Here is a 27,094-nt window from a genome sequence, read left to right on the forward strand (position 1 = left end):
CCTCTTCTCCTGCTCTTACATTATAGAAAACAAGCTGTCCGTGCAAGAGAGCGCTTGATACTTTTTTTTTATTATTATTATTATCAAACCCTTCCCATAATTACCCCATAATCATTATATAATCCTGTAACAAAGCCTCTATTGAAGCCCTGCCTTTTGTCAACGCTGGGACACTGAATCTATAATTGCATTATTTAGTCTCTTCCACCCCCATATAGAAGCATTATATATCAAGACAGATTTTAGTTGCAACAAAGACTTCGGCCTATTCGGGACGTCTCCCCTCCGTATGTTTTTTTTTACACGCATCGCAAAAAAAAAGTTGTGCCAACTTCAAGTTTAGAGCTCCTGTTGGAAATATCGGGAGTGGGTAAAAAAAAAGAAAAGAAAAAGTATTTGCTTCTTTTGCAGAGTTGGTGCTTTCAGAAACCTCCCGAGAGCCGCGGAGAAACGCGTTCATTCACAAAGTGGACGAGCCGCATTACTGATGTACCATATTTTTCAAATAATTATGTTCATTCCCTATTGCGCTCCCAGACAGAAAGAATAAACCGTCAATACACTGAGAGAGAGGAGCAAAGAAAAAAAGGGGCAAAAGCGAGTTCCCGAGGAGAGGCTTTGCGTTTGTGTGCACGGGGATTGGCAACACAACGGGGCTTATTTACATTAAATACGCCACAAGGTTACAGTGCAGATAGATGAGCGTCATTTTTATCACTCATTACTTCTCTTAAGCGGTGGCTGACGCTCAGGACGCACGGGAGGCATCACTCATTTATCCTGGAGTTTTCCCTTTAAAGCGACGAGAAGAGGATAAAGACCCGCAACAGTTCACTTCAGTGAAAGGTAACGCTTTCTACTTTTTGGAGTGAAATGTGTGACCTGGCTGTCTTTACGCAGAGCTTGTTAATCCAAGCCAATTCTTGAACGCGCGGTGGCTGAGCGGCGAGGCTGGCTCTGTGTGAACGCTTGTGTGCAGCTTGTGTGCGGGGGGTACATTTTTGAAATAAAACAGTGTTTATGGACAGGTTCAAGGTCAGAAACAAAGTAAGGGGATTACGGGATGGATTGTTCCGCCACCTCTCTTGTGGAGGTAGTGGGGGAAATGTAACATCCAGGGGATTATTTCTTTAAAGCAGGTTCTGTTCACCGCTGGGCTCCGCTGCTTTTTTTTTTCTGTCCCCGTCAACGGCGAATACCGCAAGACCCGGGCTGTGCGCAGCCAGTCAGCTCCGCTCTCTACAATGGAGTTCCCTGTTAACGGTACAATGCATTTCACCTACCAGATAGGGGGAGTTCAAGCTGAAGGGGATATGCTGATGCCTGGGGATCGGCATCAATGCAAACGTTTACTTTTAGTAGACAGCGACTGAGAGAGGGGCAGGAGGGCGAGAAGAGGAGACAAGTCCGTGAAGCGGCGTCTTTTTTCTGTTCAAACTCGGGCTGCGCGGCGGGGAGCAGTTGTAGGGACAGGATCGAGGAGTGGACAGTATTTAACAGGTCCGAAGCCACTTTTCAGCACCCACGTCATCCCGAGAAAGAGCACGATCGGGTGAAATCGCATGGACATGCCTCATTATTCAATGAACACTATCTCTCGCAACGCACCGTTTACGCGCAGGAGTTAGCCGGCGCTTCGCCAAATTTAAAAGGTAAGAAGTGCGGTGGCTTACAGTAGCTACACGAGTGGGGGGCTTTTACCGGGGACTTGGGAGTGTATTACACAGTGGGAAGTCAGTTTTTCTTCTGGGGAGGATTGTGGTTGTTTGTGCGGGAGCATCGCAGCGGGGGCTCCTGATGTCTCCCCAGCCATGATTAGAAAATAACAGAGCAATTATCCGTAGCGAGTGACGATCGTAAAAAACGGTGACAAAATACCAGCTGGGACCAAGGCACGGGCTGCCCGGCTCGACACCTTGCAGCCAAACGCGTTATAAACTATTATCATAATATATATTAATTTTAATTCGAAGTGAAAATTATTTATTGACTGTTTTGTTTTTGTTTGCACGTTTTACTCTGTGCGTAAAACGGTGCCGTGTACGGCTGCACGGGCTTTTACAATATTGCTCGTATAGATCGCACAGATACAATCCTGGGACTTTTTTTTTCTTTTTTAGAAAAGTCCAGCCGTGTGTTCCAGTTAAAGAGTGTCCACGGAAAACTTTTCTCCCGACACTTGTGCTGTGAGAGTGCGGGAGGAGGAGGAGGGTGGCGGGGACAGTGTGTGTGTGTGTGTGTGTGTGTGTGTGTGTGTGTGTTTGTGTATGTGTGTGTGTGTGTGTGTCGGGGATGGATTAAAGTTTACCGGTGCGTTTGCCACCATGTGTCAAAACTTGTGAGATGGAAGAAGAGCCGGTTGAGACCTGCCATTTTGTGCAGTGATCGACCTCTCGTGAATGAGAAGAGGTCCCCGCGTTGTGCGCCGAGCAGACGCTATGATGGCATTTGGACGAGGGGCGTTAATGTCATATGTGGAAAACAATAACGCACACATCAGCTGCCGTGAGGTTGACATTTGGGGGATTTCGGTGTCAAATTTGGTTCAGGGCAATGCAACAATAATTATAATTTTTTATTGAGAGAATGTGGTAGAAAGTTGAAGTAAAGGAGACTGACAGGCAGCGGTTATTATGGAAATGTAAAATGACAGAGCCCATTAGTGAATAATATTTTTTCAGGGGATGGAAGAGGTCGAGTGTATGACATGCCATTACACTCCTTGTTTCAGGAGTTTCGTCTTCTTTTCTGTAAGTTTTTATAAAGATCCAGCAGACATGTTTTTGTATGGAATTGTTGCTTGCATGATGGGGCAGTGCTAAATTATCTGTAACAGCTATGTTGCACCGGGGATGAGGTTGTAATCCCATTCAAAGCCTCTGTCTACTCTTCCTCTTGGGTGAGGAGGACCTTTTCCTTGGAACTGGAGTTGACCCCTGAGTGATCTGACCCTGCTTATCCAGCCACTTCCAGCAGCCACTAGCGCTGCACAATGGCTGTGAAGACACATGTCATCATTCTTAAAATACTCAACAATGTCTATCACATTGTTTCCCACTGTTTCTCTAACCTTCCCTGAAGTTTTCTTGAGCCCACAAAAAAAAAAAATCTTCCTCAGATTCATTGCGGAAGGAAAAGGAAAAGGGATAAATAGATGTACTGTACGAGTGGAGATGCTGTCATTGTTTAATGGTATGCACAGGGCGGATATTATGTCTGAAATAGTGTCTGGGCGTAGACCCTTTTTGTCAGCACCTTTCACTCCCTTATTGGAGATGAAATAGCAAATGGAGAACTGTCCCTGCTCCTCTGACAGTACAGGCTGCTTCACAGACCTGCCTGCCCTTTACTGCACCTCTCTGCTCTGCTACAAGTTGAAATGTTGTCATTCTTGTCGGGTGAAAAAACTTGGGAAGAGACAGTGTGTTTAAGAAAAGGCCTATCTTTGCAGACTGGCCTGTGTCAAGGCCTTGGCTGTTTTTGTTTGTAAGTTATTTTAATATTCATAAGGCCCGTTTCTTATTTTTGGAAATAATCTCCATGGTCAGGATGTGTTTGGTATGATAAACTAATCATTAATTAATTATTCAGGTATTTATTGTTGTTACTGTCATTGAAATATCATTTTTTATATAATGTAAGCATTATTTAGCTTCACTTCATGACAAGATAAATAGAGAAATTCACGTTTTATGGATGGGTGTTTTATTTTCTAGTCAGTGTGAGATTAAAGAAATTTAAAAAACACATACATAAAGTATTTAGACAATTTGTTCTGCTTCAACTTTCTAGCAGTGGAGCTCGAAAACTGTTCTCGGGAGCCAGTGTGTAGCGGTGGCCGTTGATCTTGTATGAGTTGCTTTCCCACCTGTGCCCGTGTCAGCGTTGCAAAGGGGGGACGCAAGGCATGACTGAGCGCAGCGATACACATCTCTCTGCTGAAAATGAAGGCAAAGGGAGGGATGAGAGAGACAGGAGAGAGACCGAGAGAGAGAGAGAGAGAGAGAGAGAGACCAGGGCATCTAAAGGGATGGCATCAAAACAGTCCTCTTTTTACCAGGCTGTCAGTCAGTCAGTCAGCCCCTCAGTTCACCGTGGAGTAGACCCACTCGACTGAAGCCGCCGCGTTGTCAGCCCGACACAGTGAAATATTTGCATGTTGACATGTACACAATCCGATTTTTCTTTTTTTTGAAGAAAGGACCAAAAAAAGCAGTGTAAAAGAAATCTCACACTTGCTTAACAAATGCGCATAAAGAAGGAAGCACATGAGCCGACATCCCAGTACATCGCAAAAACACACAAACCCGCGGTGAAGTGGTTGCACAAATTACATAATCTCGCAGTTCAGAAAATACATGTGTGTAATCAATTGGACAACACATAATTCAGACACAAAGAAGTTATCCTGTATCCTGTGATACATGCAGTCCACAGTCAGACAGGCAGCCTGACTGTGGTTAGTTGATCCCCATCTCATGTAATTATAGGGGAGAGGGCTCCAGCTGTACAGGCTGTGAGGCCAGGGCTCCCAGTCCGCTGGGATCAGGGCGGTGGTGGGCAGGCCAGATCAGGCCGGCTCTGCTCATCAGCTAGCCATTAATTGATATGTGCAGTCATTGTGAAAGCAGCAATACCCCCCCTCCCTCCAAACACACACACACACACACACACACACACACACAACCCACCCCCCACCCATTCGTGTTCATTCCCATTCTGGTTCTGATTTGCAGCCGGCCTGGGTATACATGTATTCCAGCATGTTAGTGTATATATGTGTGTGTGTGTGTCCTGTCGGAGGCGAAGATCGTGCTGAGGGGGCTGTAACACACAGGCGTTAGTCTGGCTTGATCCTTGTAGCTCCATGACCTTGATCTCCAGGGTTCAAGCCAGAGAGGGGAAGATACTGGTGAGCCATGCTTGCAGTTGCCGTGTGGGGCTAATATGACAAGCGCGCACACACACATGAAGCATTGGATCAAATGGGGGACGCAAAGTCAAGATGAGACTGCCCTTACCACAAAACATCACACAGTTTACACACTTTTACACAGAAATCTGGAACCATTTGTTTGAATTTCAAAAAGAAGATTTGATTTATTCCACTGTTGTGATAAATTGAAGGGGGCACAAAGGATTTCTGACTTTCATGAAGTTACTGTCCAGACCGTTTCTCATTATTCCTTTTTACTAGCCAATAATGTGCCTTTTTTATGTGTATTTCATGGACGTATTTCTCCATCCTTTGCATGAAGTGTTGACGTCCCAAAAGAACGTTTTGATAAATGTATGTTTTTTATACAAATCCATATTTGACACACTGCTTTTATTCAATTGCATCAAATTAGAATCAGGGGTGTCTGGTGGTCTGGTGGTTAAGACACATATCACATAACCGCAACGCACGGTTCAATTTCCGGCCGAGGGACCCTTGTTACGTGTCATACCCCTCCTCCCTCTGCCCTTGTTTCCTGTGTGTCTCTCTCTCTAGAATGTCAACGATCAAATAAAGGCAACATGCCAGAAAACAAAAACCTAAAAGAAATAAAACAACTTAAAATAATAGGAATAAAAGATAGGAAAAAAATAAACCTCTAAGTAAAAGAATATAAACAAAGTGCTGTATATCTGATGCAGTTATTGATATAAAAAGCAATGGGAAATATGCAGTGAAAAGGAATTTGTTGTCAATTAAAATCTAGCTGTGTGAACGAGCAGCTTTATTGAATTATTCCTTAAATGAGAGTTTATATACAATTCTCCTGTTGTGTGCTTACATTGCCGTGTTGCGCTATTGAGATGCCTCGCTCTGTACTTAGGGATATGAGCGTATACAGTGTATTTTCCCTGATATGTTCTTTGCCATGAGAGCTTGATAAACATTGGCGAAGGTGGTTGGGGGATGGAGGGTTGGCGGAACAGAGGGGCGGATGGGTTGTGGGGGTAATCACAGACGTCAGTTTGATCTAAGAATAAAGAGTGTGGGGCAGATGAGGCTCTGACAGATAGGCTTGACTCAGTCCTCGCATGCCGGGGTGCCATCACAAGGAGCGTCTGGCTGTCTGGGCAGCCGAAGGAATCGTAGTTTGGGGGTGAGGACAAGGGTGAGGTCTGGACGACAAGGGAGGAAGGGAAGGGGTCAAGTTGGTCTCAGAAGGAGAGGAGGTGGGCATGGAAGTGGGTGCATGGAGCATTTCTCTCTTATTTCTTTTTTTCCATCCCCGTCACAGTACACGTTGTTGGTTTTAGTAGCAGACTTTGTTAAATAAGCCTGAGTGGTGAGGGTGCGTGTGGGAGTTTGCGTTCGCAACAGTGTGTATACACACAGGAACCAATATACTGTTTGTTTTCCGTGGCAAGTTTAACTGCTCAGCCTTGAGAAAGTCCAGTATCAAGCCAGCATTATAGCCTTGCCCTTTTTCTCTCTCCGTCTGTGTAATCTGTTGGCGCTCACATCAACAACACCAACAAGGAATGTGTTCTGAAACACCTTATCCTCGCAACCCGTGATATTCCTCCTTTGTTTTCCCCCCGCGACTTCCCCGCTGATCCCTCACATTAAGGCGTTATTGGGTTTGGCTTGATTTTATTTATTTTTTATTTGAATTTTTTGGTTAGCATTTTGGATCTAAGGATGCGTCATGAAATGTCATGACCGTTTTCCCTTTCGATGTGTCAAATGGCGCTGTGTTTTCAGCCATGTCATTTCCGCAGACAGCAAACAGCTTAACACAAACAGGCAAGCACACATCAATCAGAGGTCCTGAAGCAGAGAATTGTTACTGCTTAGCATTCAGCCACGCTCAGCTAAGACTGTGGTAAATACCTCCAGTGTTCAGGAGATGGAAGGTTATGTGTGTGTGTGTGTGTGTGTGTGTGGCAGGTTATGTCTATTACCCACTTCACATACCATCACTGACTGCATCCTACATGTCATGTCTGCTCTTTAGCTGTCTCTACCTCTCGGATGTGACCTCTGTTAAAGTCCCAGACCTCTGCTAATGAGCGCGCCGAAGTAGCACAAGGTAGAGGGAGAGGAAAAGAGGGAAGCAGTGGAGGAAAAGAGGGAGAAAAGGGAGGGCATGACGGTGCGGGAGAGAACTCCTGCACCTTTAATTATGATCAAGAGGTTTTCACCAAAGGACGGAGGCGTTGCAGTTCTGTTGCACTCGTAAATCTGGCCCCGGATGCCGTATATTGTGTCGAACGATTACTGTACACCATTATAGTGCATATTCAACTGCCTCTCCAGCACCTGATTTGCATAATTGGATCTTTAATGAAACTTGCCTTGTGGAACAAAAAATACAAAAAGAGAGATGAAAAAAGTGGTTTGGCATGAGGGCGGGGGGCGAGAGAGGGAAAATAACATGATATAGATGAATGACCCCTCAAATATTTATTGGACTGTTTTTTAAAAGAGTTCTAAAGATGTGTAAAAAGTGGAAGGCAAACGGAGAGTATAAGGAAGACAGTGCGATTTAAAAAAAATATTAGATAGTGACCTGCTCTGGCCCAGTCGCTCACACGTCAGCGGCAGTGCTACAAATAGGATGAGAAGTGACTGTGAAAGCTGTACATTCCCCGCCAGGTCTCGCGGGTTAAGACTACAATAGCGGGATATTCTCTAGCCCGGGGGGGATTTTCAGCTCCTCTTCTGTCGACAGTCATTGCACCAACTTGTTACTCAGGGAAGATCGCTCTTTTGTAGAGGAGCCGATTCCGCGCTGGCCTGGTGGAATTCCTCCATTGCAAATATTTTGACAATGCCTAATCAGGAGCCATCAGTTTTTTATTCTCCATATTTTCTGTGTGGATGGGGAGGGCTTGCTTAGTGTCTCCTTGAAGTGACTCATCTTTTCTTACATGCATGTTTATATGCATTATGAACTTGTTCCATTTCAAGTAATAATTCATCAGATTTTTTAAATGTGAATTTGTATTTGTGTGTTTGCCTCAAAGGTACAAATCTCTTTCCGTGCCACTTGTTTGTGGCTGTGGTGCGACATCAGTCTAATTGCTTAATTAAATTCCAAGGTGTCCTATTTCCCTCGGCCTTCAGGAGGTGAAGGTTAAAATCCTCCTAGTGCCACTTTCACGCCAACGTGAGGGCCATGGATAATAGCAGGTTATTTGTCCTGTCTTGCTGAAGGATCTATTGCTTACAACTGTCAATGAGAGATGGAAAAAAACCTACATTTTTTAATCAACATGTCATAAGAGAGACTATTAGGTAGCTCTCTTGTTTCTGCCGTGAGTGCCCCTTCATTGAGAAGTGCGACAGGCAGTTGTTAATCGAGTGTTAATGTTAAAAAACAACCAAGCGTTGATGGCGCATTAAAGTGATTGTGTGCATTTAGCTGCCTGCAAGCAGTGGTTTCTCTGTGTGTGGATGTGTGTGTGTTTTTCCACTCTACATCCGTGGGAGTGGATCATGTGTCAAAGCGGTTTACAGGTGGCCTGCAGGGCAGCAGCTCTACAGAGAGGTGGGGGAAAGGCAGGCAAGGTTCAAGTACCTCAGAGGCTCTGACGGCGCTGAACTGAGCAATCCCTGCATCTGAGAGGACCCTTCAAAAGCCTCCTTATCGCACTCCTCATTCCAACATTTCACTCTTTTTTTTTCTGTCTCTCTGCCGTAGCCTCTGTCATCTCTCCATCCTCTCTCCCACTCTTATCTCTCATTTTGCCTATCATCTCTTTTTTTTTATTGATCCACTCCCCCCTCATCTATACCATCCACCACTTCATCCGGAATTCTTTATAACAGCGGAGGTGTTGCTTTAAATGACAATAAGTTGCCTTTTGGTCGTTTCATACCAGAGAGCAGGGATTTACTGTGGTGTCGAATCAACCCCAAATCACTACAGACTTTATAGAGTAATATTGAATCCAAACAAGTAAAAAAAGGAGGACACACTTCAGATATCTGCAACTTTTCCATGAAACTCTTGCTGAAGTATTGGGAGAAAACATAAATCCGATGTTAAGCAGGAGTTCTTTTCTCACAATCATAGCAGTGTCTCCACCTTGGACAACGGAATTACCTCCCATTCAATTCAATGTTTTTTGTATAACACCAAATGACAGTATACATTATCGGATTATTACATTATGACACATAATGTAGACAGAAACCCAACATGAGGAAGCATTTTGCGACACCAGAAAAGGAAAAAGTCTCTTTTAACCAACTGCTGCGCCCTACAGAGACAAGCTGCTCAGCATGATACTGAGGTTCCACACGTCTTGAGCTTTATTCAAGATCAAACATTCATGACACCTGCCTTGATCTGACTCTGTTAAATGTAAAATGATTTTCCCTCCGTGGAGAGTTTTAGCGTCACATAATGGCATGAGTGCTGTTTATACAGTCGGACTCATCAGGGGTATTTTGTTGTTCTTTTTAATTGGGCAGATTTAAAAAAATACTCAGCACCTTGTAGCTTACAAAGTAACCACGGAACGGTAGATCCGGGGAGAAAAGAGATAAATATACAGTAGGCAGAGTGATGACAGGACGGAGTATAGAGAGAAATGCAGGGAGCAGAGGGAGAGCGGGAGCGAGGCAGCGGCACAGGGAGAAAGGAGGGATGATGTACTTAACGGTATCTGTAGGCTTCCTTCTGAACAAGCTGCTGCCACAGATCCTGGGAGCCTGCGTTGATAAATTCAGTTTGATAAAAGTCACTGAAATGCCGGCCTGTCTGCACACCTCTATTAAGCGCTGGTACATTTGTCACAGCCAGTGGAAGTCAACCAAAAGGTTTTAATGTCATATCAGGCTGAATTAAAGAATCAATCGAAAGCCCTGAAAGGTTTAGGTTTTTATTTCAAGTGACAGGAGTGGTGTTACAGCTGTGGCTGGCGCTACAGATTACTGGGCTGCAGTTGATCAAGGCAGTCATTTTACATTTTATATTTGGCTATTGGGAATTTTGTGATTATTTTAGCCTGGATGCTCATGTTGTATCTGATGACTTTGAGTGAGAGAGGGGTGTGTGTTCGAATGTGTGTTGGGGGGCAGGTGAGCTCTTGTCATGCCTGACATTACTTTTCTAATTTATTTATTTATTTATCAAGAGAAATGAGATCTATATTCATCAATCGTAAACTTTCCTTAATACACAGAAGGAAACTGAGCGAGGCTGCATTTTAAAAACACACAACCTTCCCCCTGAGAAGCCCCCTTAATACCACATTACTGTTCTGCATTTATGCAAAAGTAAATAAGTAAACCCAAAAGGCAAATGAGCATTCCAGGCGTTTAAACACACAGCCTTCTGTAAACGCCTGCTGCAGCCACGACTGCATCAACTGAAGCGTAGCTGGCAGGAGACACAAAGTAGTTGCTACTGTGCTTTATGTTTTTTTTTTTTTATGTCCATAAATGTCATGTTTATTTTTACTCTAATTTGATGACAGGATTTCCAAAGACAAGTTCTTTTTTTATGTTTCTTAATACGTGGTTCATCATTAAAATGCATTAATAGGAAAATCAGGCAAGTTTAGGGATTGTACACAAATTGTTTGGGTGAGGAGAGTGCCTTAGGTTAAGACAGTGATCACTAATTTACTCCACATGTATTTAGTTTTGACAAAAAGGACATTTTTCTCCTATTAGCTACAGTCACTTACTGTTCCTGAACCGAAACCAACCGTCATTTGCTTTTGAAATTCATCCAAAAATGATCTTCTTTCTCTTGCTTTTCCTTTTTCCATCCACACACGCACGCACACACTCACACACACACACACACACACACACACACACACACACACACACTCACACACACACTCACAAACAATCAGTGGATCCCACCTGGTGTTTTATTTCATCAAGTAAAATACACATTTTAGCCGCACACACGTGTGAATGCATGTTTGTGTATGTGTATTTGCTCGCCAAGAGCTGTCAGTCTTTCATGAACTACGTTAAAAAGTGTTGTTCAAGGTGGGAGCTAAATACTTTTCATCTATTATTTATCTGCGTTATTACCGGGGTTGAATTCATAAAGAGAGCTCTCTGACGTGGGAGAATTCCCCCGGCGCTTGGCTCTTTCCTTTAATACTTCTTTTTAAGTCTTAGGATGAGTTCCCACCCATGCTGAAAAGAAACCTTTTACAGTTCTCCCGCAATTTCCGACAGTTTTCTTAAATCATCTTTTTTTTAAATTTTGAAATGGCCCACCTCATCATCTTCTCCCTCTACAGCCCCAACCGCCTCCTCCACCTCCTCCTCGTCTTCCTCTTTTGTTTTTATCCTCGTCTTTGTTGTTATTATTATTATTCTTGATCGTGAGCTGCAGTTGTTTTCTTCATCTCAGAACTGCATTTTATCTCTTTTGTTGTGTCATTCACACCAATCGCAGTAATGGGGAGAGAGTTAAGTGGAAGTGCTGGGGCCCGGGCCCTTGTTCGGCTTGTCTGTCGGCTGCTTTGGTAAACAGGACTGTCAGATCTGCAGAGAGGGAAAGAGAGAGAGAGAGAGAGAGAGAGAGAGAGAGAGAGAGGAGGGGGAATAAACATTTGAGGCATTTTCATCCATGTTGTGGTTGATGACACTGATAGGCTCCAAGGGTGGGAGTGAGTTCACACTTGAAGTTGTGTGTCCCAAAAACCGTGGGGGTCATCTTGAACAAATTCACTCTTTCTAATCTTCTGCCACTGTGTTGCACCCAGTAAAGAAAGAATAGGAAGAGGACATGGAAGACTTCAGAACAAAGAGTTACTATTCAGTTTGAACCATGCTGTGTACTGTACAATAGTGAATCCTTATTGTTGCAAAGGTTTTTCTATACCAAGTCACAAGCAGGAAAGTGACTTTTAAAAGGATTATTATAGGTTAAAGTAAAGTTTTAGTCACCAAATGAACTGCTGAGAGCTTGGGATGGGGTAACATTGCTAAAAGGAAATCAGACAAACAAAGAATCACAAGCATTCAGACAAGATATTTAAACAAACCTAGAGAGCTGAGTGACATGGAAATTGCAAAAAGAGCTAAGTTATTACTGTCTTATGATACATTTTTAGCCACGCAAGCCATGCAGTGATGACAGTGCTGGTTGGGTCCCTGCAATTAGTTTGCTGAGGCAAATCGTATCATAACTGAAAAAAGGCCAAAACTCTACAACAGAGATCCAGATCGTAACAATCCAGAGTCGTCCTTTCAACCAAAAATTTAACATGACCAGAACTTACTGTGTCACAGGATTTCCTTCAATGGTGTGTTTATGCCCTCATCCCACCCACTCACCAACAGGACAATCTCATGGCAGCGCTGCTTCGGATTAGGGGTCAGAGAGGTTTGCTCCACAAATTGGAGTTCATTCCTCGCTCCCTCTCCCTCGACGCATCGTAGTCTTTCTGATTGCCGATCAGCCCCTGAGGGCTCTGAACCGCTCCTGCTTGATCCCTGTGATTACAATAAACGGCCCCCAACCTCTCTGCTCACCACAGAACAGGGCTAATTTTTGGGGTGGGAATAAGGTGGATTGAGGAGGACGAGCTGACGAACAGTGATGGCAAGGAGAAGGGAACTGATGGAGAGAAGCCAGAGTGGACCTAAGTGGTTGGTTTGATGGTTGGTTAGTGTGGCATTCAATGGGGGACAGGGTCGTGTAGAGATGTCATGTCAGGTTTGCATCATATTGAATTTATGAAATAAAAACAGAACTTTATCCCTTCAGCCTGTTAGTGGTAATTTTAAATTACGGCATTTAATGCCTCTTGGAACTCCTCTCTCTTATTTAGGGTTAGGAATGTGTCCCTAAAAAAACATACTCCCTCTTGCCAGCAAGCAAAACCACCTCAAAGTAAAGGGTACAGTTACTTATTGTTGAGAATTAAATAGATTGTAGCAGAATGAGGGTCTACAGCAGAGGATGGATCACCTCTCCAGGCAGTGTGTTTAGCAGACACGTGTCTGTGTGACCTGTAATGTTAGCCCTCAGGTGCTGATTCCTTGATGTGCTGTCTGCCTGTCAGAAGCATGCTTTCCCTTAGTTCACTCTCTCTGGGACTGTAGTCTGTACAAGTACCTGTCGTGTGTGTGTGTGTATGTGTGTGTGTTTTGAGGCGGGTGGGGGGGGAATTTGATCCAGCCGTGGCTCATGTTTGTGCGGAACCCGGCGGAGGTCAGTCTCCTCTTCAACGCCCCTTTTTCATCCAATTTCTGTGGCTGCGGGCGGCCGCTCGCCGCGCTTTTGTTGCCGGAGGTAATCTGTGAAATGATCTTAATTATGGAGGTTCGGCCTGTTCTTCTTTTCCCCCCACCTCTTTCTCCTCTCTCTCTCTCTCTCTCACTCTCTTTTTCATTCTTCCTTCTCTCTCTCTCTTCCTCTCTGTACATGCTTTTAATCAAACAGCGTAGTTAGCTCGTAATGAGGGCGAGGAGAGCACGTGTGCTGCTGCTTACACATGCTGCGAGGCTTCAGAAGGAGGATGATGAGGGAAGTGACGAAGGATGGGATGGGTGAAAAGACAAATGATTATACAGTTTCCATGACAGGTTTGTCAAGAAAATTACATGGCAGGCCAGAAATCTCAAATTTATTTTGAATCCTGCCATAACCAAAACTGAGTGGTATGGAAAGTAGGGTTTGTCTTCAAAAAAAAATCTGAAACAAAAATCAATTGCAAACATATTGATATTTTTAATAAAGCCTGTATGATAAGCATGTATTAACTACAATATTAGTTGTCATATCATGGTGAAAAAGGCCTAAAAGCTCCTTTTAGATCATTTAATCTGTTTTTGAAAGACACACTTGAACTTTAAATACAGCAGAACAAACACTGACTATTGCAGAAAAAGTGTTTAATTTCCCGCTATATTTTTAATCATATACCATGAGTTATATTTTGAGTCAAATCACTGTGTGTTTCTTGTAAGTGCACATTTCAAAGTACATCAGCTGAGCATATTTGTAAAAAAGTTGGTGTATTCCTTTGAGGAGCAGCGAGAAAGGTTATGAAGGAGGGAGGGGAAGTTGTTGAGAGGGTGGGAGGTAGGGAAGGGGGCAGTGGGGGTTAGGGAGTTAGCTGGAATCCATTACACATAAACAGCCTAGGCATTGATGAGATGATCCAACCAAGATTAGGCCGACAATCCTGATGGACACTGAAAAGGTGACCACACTGGGAGAGTGTGTGTGTGTGTGTGTGTGTGTAGCTTCTAGCACAATAGCATATGCCATATGGCCTCATTATGATACCACCCGCTTCACCCACCTCCCCCTCCTCCGCTCCCCTCCTCCGGGTGCTGCTGCCTTCACTCTTTAAGTTTGCGCTCTGAGCCATTTCCAGGTCACGGCGAGGCCAAAGGGCAGCAGCTAGGGCATGAATGCCAATCACGTCACTTTTAGACCGACTTGTTCTTCATGTGTAAAATATGTTATGATGTCATTTAGATGGTTTGATAGTGCAGACTGGCCTTGTAGTTTGTCCAAAGGGCTGTATTGGGATCAATTGAGAATAGAAGGATTTCAAGAGTTTTTTGTCCTCATGGACGGAGGCTACAATTAATGTTGATACAATAAAATTAAGAAGCAAAAAAAATGATCGTCGATAGTCAAGGAATTTATCAGGTGAATATTGGTTTTGGGTCTTAAATTTGACAATTTATTGCCTTCGTCCTTTGTAAATCATTATAAATTACATTTGATTGTGTTTGGGACCGTCAGTCAGAAACAGTCGATCAATGATCATCCTCAGCCCTCAGAAGTTGTTGGGGGCGGTTTTCACTTGTCTTACCGTGTGAAATTTCAAATGTGATGATTAATCATTTTAGACAATTTTCATTAAGAAGTATTTGCTTGAGTGTTTGAGAAAAACACGGTGAATGTGCCGACTTGGAATCTAAGAAGTTGTGATGTGCATGTGTGTGTGTGATTTCATTCATTTTATAGACAAAATAATGAATTAAGTAGGATCCTGTGCATTTATGAGTCGTATAAGAACCATATGCTAGAATTTGTTTCTTTGGAATCACTCCAAGAATCATACAGAGTGGTCATAAAAAGTGTGGTAGCAAACCACTCGTGTGAGTAAGTGTGGGCACAGGGAGTTTTTCTCTGTCTGAAAGGTTATTTGTTAGTTGTATGCAAGTGTGTTTCTGTGAGTGTGTGTGTGTGTGTTTCTGTGAGAGTGTGTGTGTGCTTACAGTGAGTCTGCTAATTCCTTCAGGGTCAATGGGAGGGGCCGGGGTTAAATGCTGTGGCAGGGAAGGTCAACAGTGATTAGCTGCCATCTGAACTAATGGCTGGATGCTGAGGAGGAGAACAGACAGGAAGAAGAAGAAGAAGAAGAAGAGGACAAGTAGGGGAGAGGAGTACTTGCCCCCCCCCCCCCATAGTTTCTTCTTCTCCCACTATTCCCTCCTTTCCTTGTGTCCCTATATTATTAAATGTTGCCTCTGTGCTTAAGTAAGGCAAAGCAGATGGCCCTTTTCATAAATCATGCTTATAAGATGATTATAGGCGTCGCCGCCCACCATTCTCCCCTTCACTTACAGTAGTGCTTACAGTTTTCCTCAAGACCTACTAATCTGGTTGTGTTTAAAAAATTCAAAACCACCAGTTAAGATAAAATGTATTCTTTTTAGGGAAAAAAAAGGAGATTCAACAGTTTGAACCCTGAAAGCGTCAGAAAAAGCAACAAAGGTGACAAGTCTCATAAAAAAAAAAAAAACCAAAGATACAATTCCATCCCCTGCCGCTGCTGTGTCTCGTCTCTCTCCTCCAGCCTTACCCCCCACTTGTTATGTTCCTGAGCTTGGCACAAAGTTGCTCAGAACAGGATGTTAAATATATAGCACAGGGAGGGAGAAGAAGAGGAAGAGCGATGGGGAAAGAAGTAAAAGGAGGGGTTGCAAGTGCATGCGTGTGTTGGATTATGTCTGTGCCGTTGCACTATTCCTTGATGTATGCACCATGTCAGGCAGTCATTGTCTCCTGGGTAAAGAATGATAGTTCAAATACCTAGCATCTCTCCCTTGGTGCTCCAAATGCTCGCCTTTGAAGTTTTTATAATCCATCTGTCATCTGCGAGCAGGGAGGGCACATGTTCTGTACCACTCAATTACCAAATTCTCTTTTTGCCAGCTACAATGTGACAGGAAGCAAATAATATGGGTGACCCTGAAAAAAAAAGAGAGAGGGGGAGGTGGGGCGGGGGGTGGGGTTGTTGTATATAAAAAGAGAAAGAGGGGGAATTGCTTGAAATCCTCCGTTCCTGGCTTTCTCACGCACTTGATTGTGTCCCTTCGCTGCCTCTCATAACAGGAGAACAAAGCCTGTTTGTTGTGGGTGGAATGCCTAAAATGCTTCCTACTGTTACAATTATGAAGAATTTGATTGAATGTGTATTGTTTCAAGGGTTTGGTGATTTTGATCTTTCTTTTTCTTTATTAAGTGCCTGTTATTCTGCTTCCCCACTAGCAATGATAACCAGTCACCTAATCAAATTCCATTTGATATAAACATTCCACTTGTTAAAGGGCAGGTAGATGTTGTCAGTGTAGTGTGGAAAAAAAAAAAGTATTTTGATTGTACATTATTCATCACCAGCGTTTATAGAGAGATTCTGAATGTCTTTAAGTCAGCAGCTGGATGGAGAGTCTAATGAAGTTTGCTGCACTTCTTGGTGTTAAAATCGTCTTTAATTGGTGAACGCTTTGTTGTGTGTCGCTTTAAAGCTGTGCTGAGGCGACCAGAAATAAAACTTCTGATAACTAACTGAAAAATAACAACAGCAGCAGCCGCAAATCATCGGCTCTGAAACATATTTCATTTACATACACCACAGGCCCCTTTTAAGGCGTCTACCTTTTTAATTCTCCCTCATATTTAACACTCAATACAAAACAATAAAAGCCTCAGATCTCTGTGTCTGTATCCTCGTTTACATCAACCACCCCCCCCCCACCCTCCCACCCCCCCACCAGCCCTCCACTCCTCATCCCCCCATCTGAAAGCATCCTCACTGGGAAGAAGATGAAAAGATTGTTTTGAGAAACTCAAAAGGAAATTTGACATTCTTTTGTTGCTTCTGAAACTTCCAATATTTTGCCGTAATTGCTTCATACACGTTATATATCTTCATTTGGGGGAATGGTGGAGATGAAGAACACGTCGGCTTCTTTCTTCCTGAATAAAAGGCAGCAGAACCCATCTGGTTGGGTGATCCACGGCTGGCCCTCTCGTGCTCATCGCTGAAATAATACTCCCTCTAATGACTCCCACATATTCTGAAATCTCCCTTTTGAAATTGGTCTTGGCAGATTATTTGCAGGTACTTGAGTTGCATCTGTTTGCAATTTTGCAAATGTGGAAGACTTTAAGGCTGGGCAGGGGCGGGTAGCGGGGAAGAGGCTATTTTAATCCCTGGGATAACACCGGCTGTCAGTGTGAATGGGCCTGGGCAGCGGCCTGCACCTCAACCCAGTTTTTGATTTGTCTTTACCCTGGTGACATGATCTGTTTGTCCATACTGATGCAATTTTTTTTCCTCATCCATAATTTGTAGCTGTCTATTTTAGGACCAGGAGAGGTTGTATTCTGGGCTGTTTTGTTGTAGTGCAGATGGTGTCTGCAGGTTAGTGTTGGAGCAGGAGGTCTTACTGTGCACTGAGAATAGGAAACGATCCAAAGTGAAGTGTAACTGCTTCGGATCAAGTCATAACAGATATAATCAGTGTTGAAAAGTAGTTCAGTTCTTTAGTAGAAGTGATAGTAGTGAGTTCTTCACTCAAATACAGATTTTGAGTCATTTGTACATTCATGACACCTCAAGAAATATTTTATTCCACAATGCATTTGACAGCTCTTATGAAAAGAATATACTGGCAACTTTGGTGATAATGAATTTTTCTGAATTTGAAAGGATTTGAGCGCTCCCTTATGTCTCCTCATGAAAGGTTGACATTGTGGAGATAGGTGACTTTATAAGTAGACGACCAAATTAAAATTTAGCATTAAATGGTGTGAATAATTTATTGAATGGATTACAGCGCTACAAATGAAGCTACCCAAAAGTATATAATGTATTTGCATATTTGGAAAAAGAATCGTTGCAGGTGTATAACTTTCTCAGGGGTGAATTTTTTTTAGCTTCAAGTTGTACTGTAAAAACTCCAGCTATGTTTGAAGATATAAATATATTCCGCGTTGAATTACAATTTGTGTCTGGAAAAGTTACAAGTACCTGGTAAAAAATGTTCAAAGTGACATCTACTCCTCCCTCATTGAAAAATCCAGAATCTCTGAATATGCTAATGTGCTATTCTCAATGCAGGCTTCAGGTTTTCCACCTCACACTTTACACTGAGGTTCCTGTTGCACGAGGATTAGCTCCCAGATGATCTGTGATGTCACAAATCTTGCTCCTGTGCTTTTAGGTGAGCACAGAGAAACTTTCCACTTCTTTAGCGGATGAACCGAGCTGTCAGTCAGTGACAGAACATCCAGGAGAGGTAACACTGACCAACACATTTCTGAGTGGAGCGAGCATCTCACAGATAATGGTCACTCCACTCAAGTACATTTTGAATACAGGACTTAAACATGTGACAGATTCAATTCTACAGTGTGGTACTGCCACTTTTACTTAAGAATAGGACACAGATAATTGGTCCACCACTGCGTTACTGTGCTTAGTCATTTCATATGTAGATCACAGATAACGTGGCTCCGAAACCACAGGAGTTTGTCAGGTGTTTATATTGTCCAGTATAAAGAGCAGTGATCAGCAAAGCTAAACCAAAGCTGAAATGATTGTGACTTTAGTCCTTATTATTTCTACCATGTGGTGAGCAGCTGACCGGCTTAAGCCTCCCCCTCTTTTCACCCCCCCTCCTCCCTCCCTCCCCCTGTTTTAAAACTGTAATAAGGTGCCCTATTGTCCTATGGCAGGGGTGTACCGGGGCCACAGCCGAGCCCACCCGGCAGACTGTAATTGCATAGGTGGTTACAATTACATTAATTACATATTTCATCAACAGTGTTTATGCAGCCACACGGTAAATGAAGAAGCCAAACTTTTAACTCTGCCTTTTGTTTTTGCGTTTCTCCCCCCTTCCCACCCCTAACCCCTCTCTCTCTCTCCCTTCCCTGCCTTTTTTTCTTTCTTTCTTTTTTTTTTTTTTGTGGTTGTTTTAATAGGAGCGAGGGGAGGGGAGGTGCCAGAGGAGGAATTATGCTGAAAGTGTATGCCTTGCAACTTTTCCCCTCCCTGTTGGAAATGTTTATTTGAACAGTAAGCTCATGATTTGAATATTTGTAATCCATGCTTAAATTTACAGGCCAGATGAACTTTTTGGCACAGAATGGCAACCATAAGTAGGATTTTGAGAAAAGCTTTACAAAATTTTAAGCCATGTGCAAGGCTTATATAATTTAGAAGGGGGGGAAATATGCACAAATAAAACAGGCTCTGTCTTATTTACTTTACATGGGCAGAAAAACTGCATCATATGGCGTCTGATGTATATATGCATTAGCTATGTCTTTCTGAAGAAAGAATCTAAAGCTAACAATCAGTTGTTTATGAATAGTTCAAGGAATAAAATAGCCCTAGAGGCACAGGCACTTGAGTGCTTCTCTTGTGTTGGATGTAAATTAGTGTACTCCATATTGACTTGTGCTGGTGGGGATGCCACCCATCTTGTGGGCTGGAAGGTGGGTGGGTTGCCCCGGTGAGTTGCAGAGAGTGATGGAGAGAGAGAGGTCAGTGAGGCGGGCAGGAGACGAAAAGGAAGGCTTTCTTAAATGATGCTAATCAGTCCGGAGGGGCCTGGCCCTCTCTCCCTCATCAGCCTGCTGTAATTCAGATGTGCTGAGAACCTGGAATTAAATGTGTCACTGTGAGCACGCTCGTGCATGTGTTTGTCAGCCTCTGTTTGCCTGGTATCCACTTGTATTTGTGTGTGTGCATGTGTGTTTTTGCGCGCGCATGGGGTGTTTAGGGGTTAAGTAGAACCAAATTAGTCGATGGGAGAACTAACATCAGCAGTAGCTTTCTGTATGGCTACTTCTTGGTGAATGTCAAGATGATTTAGCTGCTCTTCTGCTCGCCGTCTGTCTCTGAGCACTGGCCCTCCAATCACTGCTCTGGGCTGTCTGTTCTTTGGCCTTCCATGCAACAAATGAATATTAAATCTGCACTGGGCAACTTCACACACTAGCAAGAGGTTACGGTCGGAAATATGAGGAATGTGAAGCGCTCAAGTCTTGCAAGGTAACATCAGTAAACCGTCTGATTGTGTAGTGTCTGCAGATGGTGGAGGAGCTGTATAGAGAACAGCTTCCTCTGTATTTATTTCCTCAAGTGCGTTCTGAGTTTCATCAGTCACATCAAAAATATATAGGAATTTTAGCAGCCACTGTATATACCAAGATATAATCTAAATGATTATATAACTCAGTTCGGACAAATGCTATATATTTTTTCTCCTTTGATTCTACCTGAGTTTATATTTATAAAACTGATGTACACAGAACAGAGCATTCTACTATTGCAATGAAAGCATTTATGCCATTTTTACAAAGGAAGAACTTTGCCTTATAAAATACAGTCTAAAGTGTAAAATTGTGATTTCAGTCAGGAAGTGATTGTGTAAAGAAAGACACTTAAGAAGAGGATGAATCTAAGGGAGCATTCAATGTCAGTTTTGAATACTTTTAGGAATTATATTATGTCCTTTAACAAAATGATTGAGGTTGAGTGGGTCCCCATGTGAGCTGACAAAGGTGTCTGAGTTGTCTTTCTTGCCAGCGAATGGTGGATGTGTGTAGTCTTGCTAACATATTGTGTGGGTGTGTGTGTCGAGAGAAGTGGTGGGGGGGGGTGCAAGTGTGTGTGAGCACAGGGACGCCAGTTGGGCTAACAGCTGAATCATGGCTCAGCCGCTGCCCCTCGTAGTCCTTGGCAGTTAGCGGTGTGAAAAAGCCTTCTCTTTGAGGGCATTATATAGATTAATGTGCTGTGCCTCGGGCAGACACACACACACACACACGCACCTCGCCAGGGAGGGATCTGACCGTGTGTGTGTGTGTGTGTGTGTGCAGAAGAGAATCAGAGGACTATAGCAGCACAGTATTGTTGAGATTTAAGTGTGTGTACTTGTGAACATGTGTGTGCAAATTTGTGATTGTGTGCATATGTGTGTGTGGATGTGAGAAGGGATAGTTTGAGGGGATGTTAACAAGGGACTAAGAGAAGGTACGCTACACGCATGTGTTTGAGGGAGAAAGAGAAAAAGTAAAAGGGAGAAAAGACATTCAAATGTGTTCTTGGTGAAATTTTCCATGATTGCAAAGTTCACAGATATTAGATTGTATTCTCGCTTTATGCTTCACTAAACTGAGTCTGTTTGAAACACACTGGAATAAAAAGTCAAAGTCCCTTTTCACCTAATTTGCAGGTATTACGACGAAAAACCTTTCTCTCTTAAAAAACGTTTATTAAGACAAGCAGCTAATTAAGACCTATAGTTGCATTTCATTGTTAGCTGTCCTGTAGCACCTGTGCTAATTGTGAGTCAGGTCTTGTCTGCATTTGGACGATGTTGGGGGTGAATGTGTTGTCAAAATGTGTAACTTTGACACAGGAGGCCTCTGTTCCTTTCTTGTTTTGAAACTAATAGTTGCCATTGCTTCTGTCAGCCACGACAGTTCAACAACCTTAACCATGTGTTTATTATAGTAACCATGGTGATGGACATCCTCTATCCTTAACTAAGAAAGTAATTACTGGAACCAAACCATGACCTTTCCCATAAACCTAACCAAATTGTTTGTGTGCCCAATCCAAACCAAAGCTCCTGCACACCTACCACCATTTTTAGAGCTGCTCCATTGAGTCGGATCAGAGGGTACAGACAAATAAACTCTATGATCATTCAGGTTTAGGGACTTCCCCTCACTGCCTGTACAGGAGAACCTACGGTGGCCTTCATTTAAAGTAAAACTGAGAAAGTCTCCCTCTAGAGCCAGTGTTTGGTTTGTCCCTTCTTGGCTACCGTAGCGTACAACATGGCAGACTCAATGGAAGAGGACCACCTCCACTGCTCAAACAAATTTACTCTTAAATTGCACATCTGATCTTAATGAACGAATTACTCAAGTTGACAATCTTGACTGAAGTACATTGTATACTTTGTTGAGAACAAAATCATACAGTCAATGGAAACCAACATCATCAACCCAGTGAGGGATGGATTCAAAACCACACCAAAATCGGAGTAAACAATTTATATCACAAGCTGATCCAACCTACGTGAATTCCATCACAGCAAGTCATAATGTGACTCAGTAGTGTGAATGGCCCCCACGTGTCTCTCCCAACAAGGTCTGGGCATGATGCTTCTGATGAGTCAGTGAATGGTATCCTGGGTATCTTGTCCCAGACCTGAATCAGGGTCAGTGAGCTCCTGGACAGTCTATGGCGGTACTTGGCAGCATGGGATGCACCGATACATAACGTCCCATAGGCATTCGATTGGATTTAGGACAGGGAAACGTGAGGGCCAGTCAATGGCATCAATACCTCAGACATCCAGGAACAGCCTACACACTCTGGCCACATGAGGCCGGGCATTGTCCTGCACCAGGAGGAACCCAGGGCTCACTGCACCAGCATACGATCTGACAATCTAAGGATTTCATCCCAGTACCTAACAGCAGTCGGACATGTTGGATGATGTTACAGGCAGCATAATGTTCACCACAGCTTCTCCAGACTCTTTCACGCCTGTCACATGTGCTCAGTGTGAACCGGCTCTCATCTGTGAAGAGAATGGGGCGCCAGTGGCAGGCCTGCCAATTTTGGTGTTCTCTGACGAATGCCAATCGAGCTGCACAGGGCTGGGCTGTGAGCATAGGTCCCACTAGAGGACATCGGTCCCTCATCCCACCCTCATGGAGTCTGATTCTGACAGTTTGGTCAGACACATGCACACCAGGAGCCTGCTGGAGGTCATTTTGTAGTGCTCTGGCAGTGCTCCTCCTGTTCCTCCTCGCACAAAAAAGCAGGTACTGGTCCTGCTGCTGGGTTGATGTCCTTATACGTTCCTGTCCAGCTCTCTTTGTGTAACAGCTGCTCTCCTGGTATCTCCTCACACACAGCAAACCTTCTGCACGTATGGATGTGCCTTTCTGAAGAAGCTGGACTACCTGTGCAACCTGATCGGGCTGCAGGTACCACCTCATGCTACCAGTAGCAGAACACAAACCCAGAGAAGAATTAGTCAGGAAGGATAAGGAGAGAGCAGCTGTCTGTGGCCAGCACATGCAAAACCATTCCTTTTTTGGAGTTTTCTTGCTTTTGCCTCTCCATTGCACCTGTTGTCGATTCACAATCACTTATGCTTCCTAAATGGACAGATTGATCCCTGACTTGGTGTTATACTGTGATGATTAAGTGTTCGCTTAACTTTTCTGAGCTATGTATAAATGGCTTATTCTAAGGTAACACAATGATACCTAATATTTGGATTACTGAATACACTAATGAAAACATCATTGTATCAGATTTCAGTGGATGGATCTCCTAAATTCTACACCTTGTTCCTTTAAGCCTGCTTTTTATGAAGCACATATAATCTTAACTGAACACCAGGGTATGTATTCGCATCTGGGGTGTGTCGCTTTCTATCAAGGTATTTTTATTTGGATTAGAGAGGTGTTTATGACGCCTGCATGACCTGAGAGGTGAGTCTTGTGGCCCAGAGTTTCACTCTTTCTTCACCCCGTCTTTGTTTTTTTCACACACTCTCGTCTCTTAACTGAATTAGCTCTTAGCTTAGCTGTTAAGATCAGGGTGTAGCCGAGGTGATATTCAGTATCACAACAAACACACACAAATGCCACAGCTGCTGGACACAAATGAAAATGGAAAAGTACAGCTCTGTTCCAGCTGAAATTAAAGCAAAAGATGTGTAGGGGTAAAACATTTAAACGTTTTAATGCTCTCTCTCTTTCTCTGTTTTTGCTCTCTTGGGTTGATTGGTTGCTCATATTTTTTAGGTTTCCCTCTTTTTCATTTCCCCCACTTTACCCCTTATCAGGATTTTAGGACATTCCTTTCGAGATTAGGCACATCTGTTGTTTTGTGTATGTGTTGGTGGTTGAAAGTGTGTGCATGTGACCATGAGTTTGGCTTTGTGATTTCTCTGCCTCCTTTGACATACGTACTGTAGCTTCACAGTTTTGCGACACACACATGCATGAACATATTTGTGTGCACATATGTCCATATATGTCTGAATATGCACGTGTGTATGCAGTTCTCTCCAGCCAGTGGTCTAAATAACCTACTTTTGTCTGACAACGGCATCAAGTCGTAGAGGTGCACATATGCAGAAAGCTATTTGGAAAGGCCTCCTCGTAGCTGTCAGCTTTTATTATGCGCTGAGGTGTCATGTTTGTTAGGAAGCTGAGTGCAGATGGCAGAGTGGAAGAAATGGATCACTAATTTTAACAATGATTAATGAACAGAGATGGAAAATGAATTACATTGGACTATTGGAGGCAAGGAATATTTTCTCTGAAAATGTTAACTTCGGCTGCCAGGCAGCCGGCCGTGTTGTGGGAGTATATTGGGGAGGGGGAGGGAATGTGGATGTGTGTGTGTAAATGTGCATATATGTGTGTTTGCTTGTATTCTGTGTGTGTGTGTGTGTTTGTGCGCACTAGGGTGCAATTTTTACCCAGCATTTTATGTAGAATCAACACTTCACTGCTCTTGCCTATTACTTTACTGTTCGCCTGCTTAAACATTACTGGCTTTATACACATTGTACCCCCCCACCCCCCCACCCCTTTGTGTATTGCACTACCAGTTAAGGTACACACTGTTTAATAAGGTAAACACAGGAAAGGTTAGACTGTCTTAAAATGTTAGCTTTTACTCTGCAGTGAGCTTTGATATCAAATCATAGATGTAGCAGATTTGATCAAGTGTAGCTTTTGCTCTCTTGGCATTTCACTGTATAAGCTATCTACTCTATATCTGCAGTAGCTTGAAAGCTTTTTCATAACTCTTGATCAATCGAATATTCATACTTTGTTTGAAAATAACTCTGCAATTTCTCCCGAAAATCAGCCTCAGAGAGATAAAGTTTCTTTTTAATTGACTGGTGGACACCTCTGTCACATTTTTTACAATTCTGTTCATGCAAGTTACTAATTTGACGAGTGTGTTTAACTGCCATACAACAGCATTATGATATCATATCGTAGAATATAAAGCAGACGTGACATGCCTTGCTGCTTGTGATGCAAGCGGAGGAGTTCCTTGTAGTCTCTCCTCACTTCTTATCTCTTCTTTCCTTTATAAAAGAAAAAAGAAACTTTGCCCTGCCTGTATCTGCGTCTCTGCTGAGGTTTGACTGGTGGGTGGTTGGTGCAACATGGTTTAATAGGTAGACGTGAACTATTTTGAATTTAATTAAGGGCCTGATGAGAAAAACGTAATGGGAGAAAACGCGGCAACTTCTAGCAATGCTGCGCGTTTGCATTCATGTGAGAGTGTGCATGAGAAAGAAAGAAAGAGAGAGAGATAAAGAGTGAGGGAGAGAGAGAGAGATAAAGAAAGAAGGAGAAATAAAGAGTGAGGGAGAGAGAGAGAGAGAGAGAGAGAGATCTCAGGTTACAGCAGCATATGCTAAGCACTCAAAAACATACACAATGCCTTTGGTGAACAAGGTAGTTGGTATGCCCTTGGGAGCCAATTTAGATTGTGACTTAAGGCAACGTCGTGGCTTTGTGTGTGTGTGTGTGTGTCTGTTCCCTGTATGTGAGTGCGAGTCTTACTCTTGACGCTCCATTAAAACAGTAGTGGCGGGTAGATCTGGGTGGCCCTCCTGCAGACCCTCCACATCTGTGTCCCCCCCCCCCCCCCCAATCGCAGAACTGAGCCAGCTTCTCCATGCGTGGCTGCCTCTCCACATCCAGAATAGCCAGGAGAATTTGTTTGGATCTGTTCTCCTTTGCCAGTCTACATTTTCAGTCATTATGTGTGGCACTTTGTCATATCAGCGAGTCACTGGAAAGAGCGCCGCCTATTGAAACCCAAGAGAGAGAAAATAAAATGATGGTGTTACAGTGTGACAGGTGATGGTTGTGGAATGATGATGATGGAAGTGCAGAAACAAAACAACACTAGGCATTTAGCTCTTAAGACTGAGTGGAAATATATGCAAAGATCTTGCTTATAAGCAAACTTCAACAGATTTAAGCCAACATTTAAAATGTCACAAAAAAAATGTAGATCGGGAGCAGTCTTGTCAGGTGCCTAGAAATAGATAAATGAGCCTTTTGAACCGAGAACAAAGCTTTACATCCTGTTCAGGTTTTCCACCTCGACATAGTCAAAACCTTTTGCAGTCGAAGCCAGTCGCTGTCAGTTTGCCTCTGACTCTCTGTGAGGCCTCAGCTCAAACGCCACTCACCGAGCTACATACTACTTTAAAGGGGAGTGGCGGTCTTTGACTTCACATACTTTCTGTTGGCTTGATTATTTTTCTGGTGTTAAGCACAGAGGCTTCAAGGCGGGATCAGATAACAACCTCTGCTGTGCTGCATAGGCACCACTCACAGCTTTCTGCTCACGAGAACAAAGCTGGTGGGTTTTTTTAACATATTTTAACTGATAAACATTGTGCATCCTATTACGTGTCCAAGTACAACTCCCTGGTCTTCAGCTGCTGTTACGTCAAATTAAAAAGTAATAATAAGAAGAAAATAAATGTTTAAAACAAATGTAAAAAGATTGACAGACACAGGTAATTATAGTTCATATATCTGTTAGATTACTCATGGAGGTGTGAATGACATCACTGGAAGTCCTGAGGAGAAATAAAGCTGTGGGGGGTTGGGGAATCAGCACACAACATTTTAATGGGTATTTTTCTTCTGTTGCCAGTGTTGCAAACTTGTCAAGCTTCAAATGCGGATGACTGTGAATTTCCTGGTGTGTGTGCTTTGTTTACAGGCTCTGGTCGTCCCACCTTCTGTGGAGCTGTCGGCGCTCTTCCTGACATCCGGCATTCGTTGGAGAAGCGGCAGTCACGCAGGTACGATCACACCGATTGATC

At 43.3% G+C, this 27,094-nt stretch overlaps 1 protein-coding gene across 4 annotated transcripts in view; it reads left to right on the forward strand.

Moving 5' to 3' along the window:
* Nucleotides 1–285: 285 nt before the first annotated feature.
* The window catches only part of znf536 (zinc finger protein 536), a 214,707-nt gene continuing 187,898 nt past the window's right edge, over nt 286–27,094 (forward strand). Inside the window, exons 1-2 of one of the 4 annotated variants that reach the window (XM_069530698.1) lie at nt 286–846; nt 26,992–27,073. The gene's annotated coding sequence lies outside the window, so the exon portion shown is untranslated. The other 3 variants (XM_069530742.1, XM_069530660.1, XM_020079663.2) reach the window with 3 other exon arrangements.

Source organism: Paralichthys olivaceus, chromosome 1, assembly GCF_024713975.1.
Source record: "Paralichthys olivaceus isolate ysfri-2021 chromosome 1, ASM2471397v2, whole genome shotgun sequence".
In the NCBI taxonomy this organism is placed as follows: domain Eukaryota; kingdom Metazoa; phylum Chordata; class Actinopteri; order Pleuronectiformes; family Paralichthyidae; genus Paralichthys; species Paralichthys olivaceus.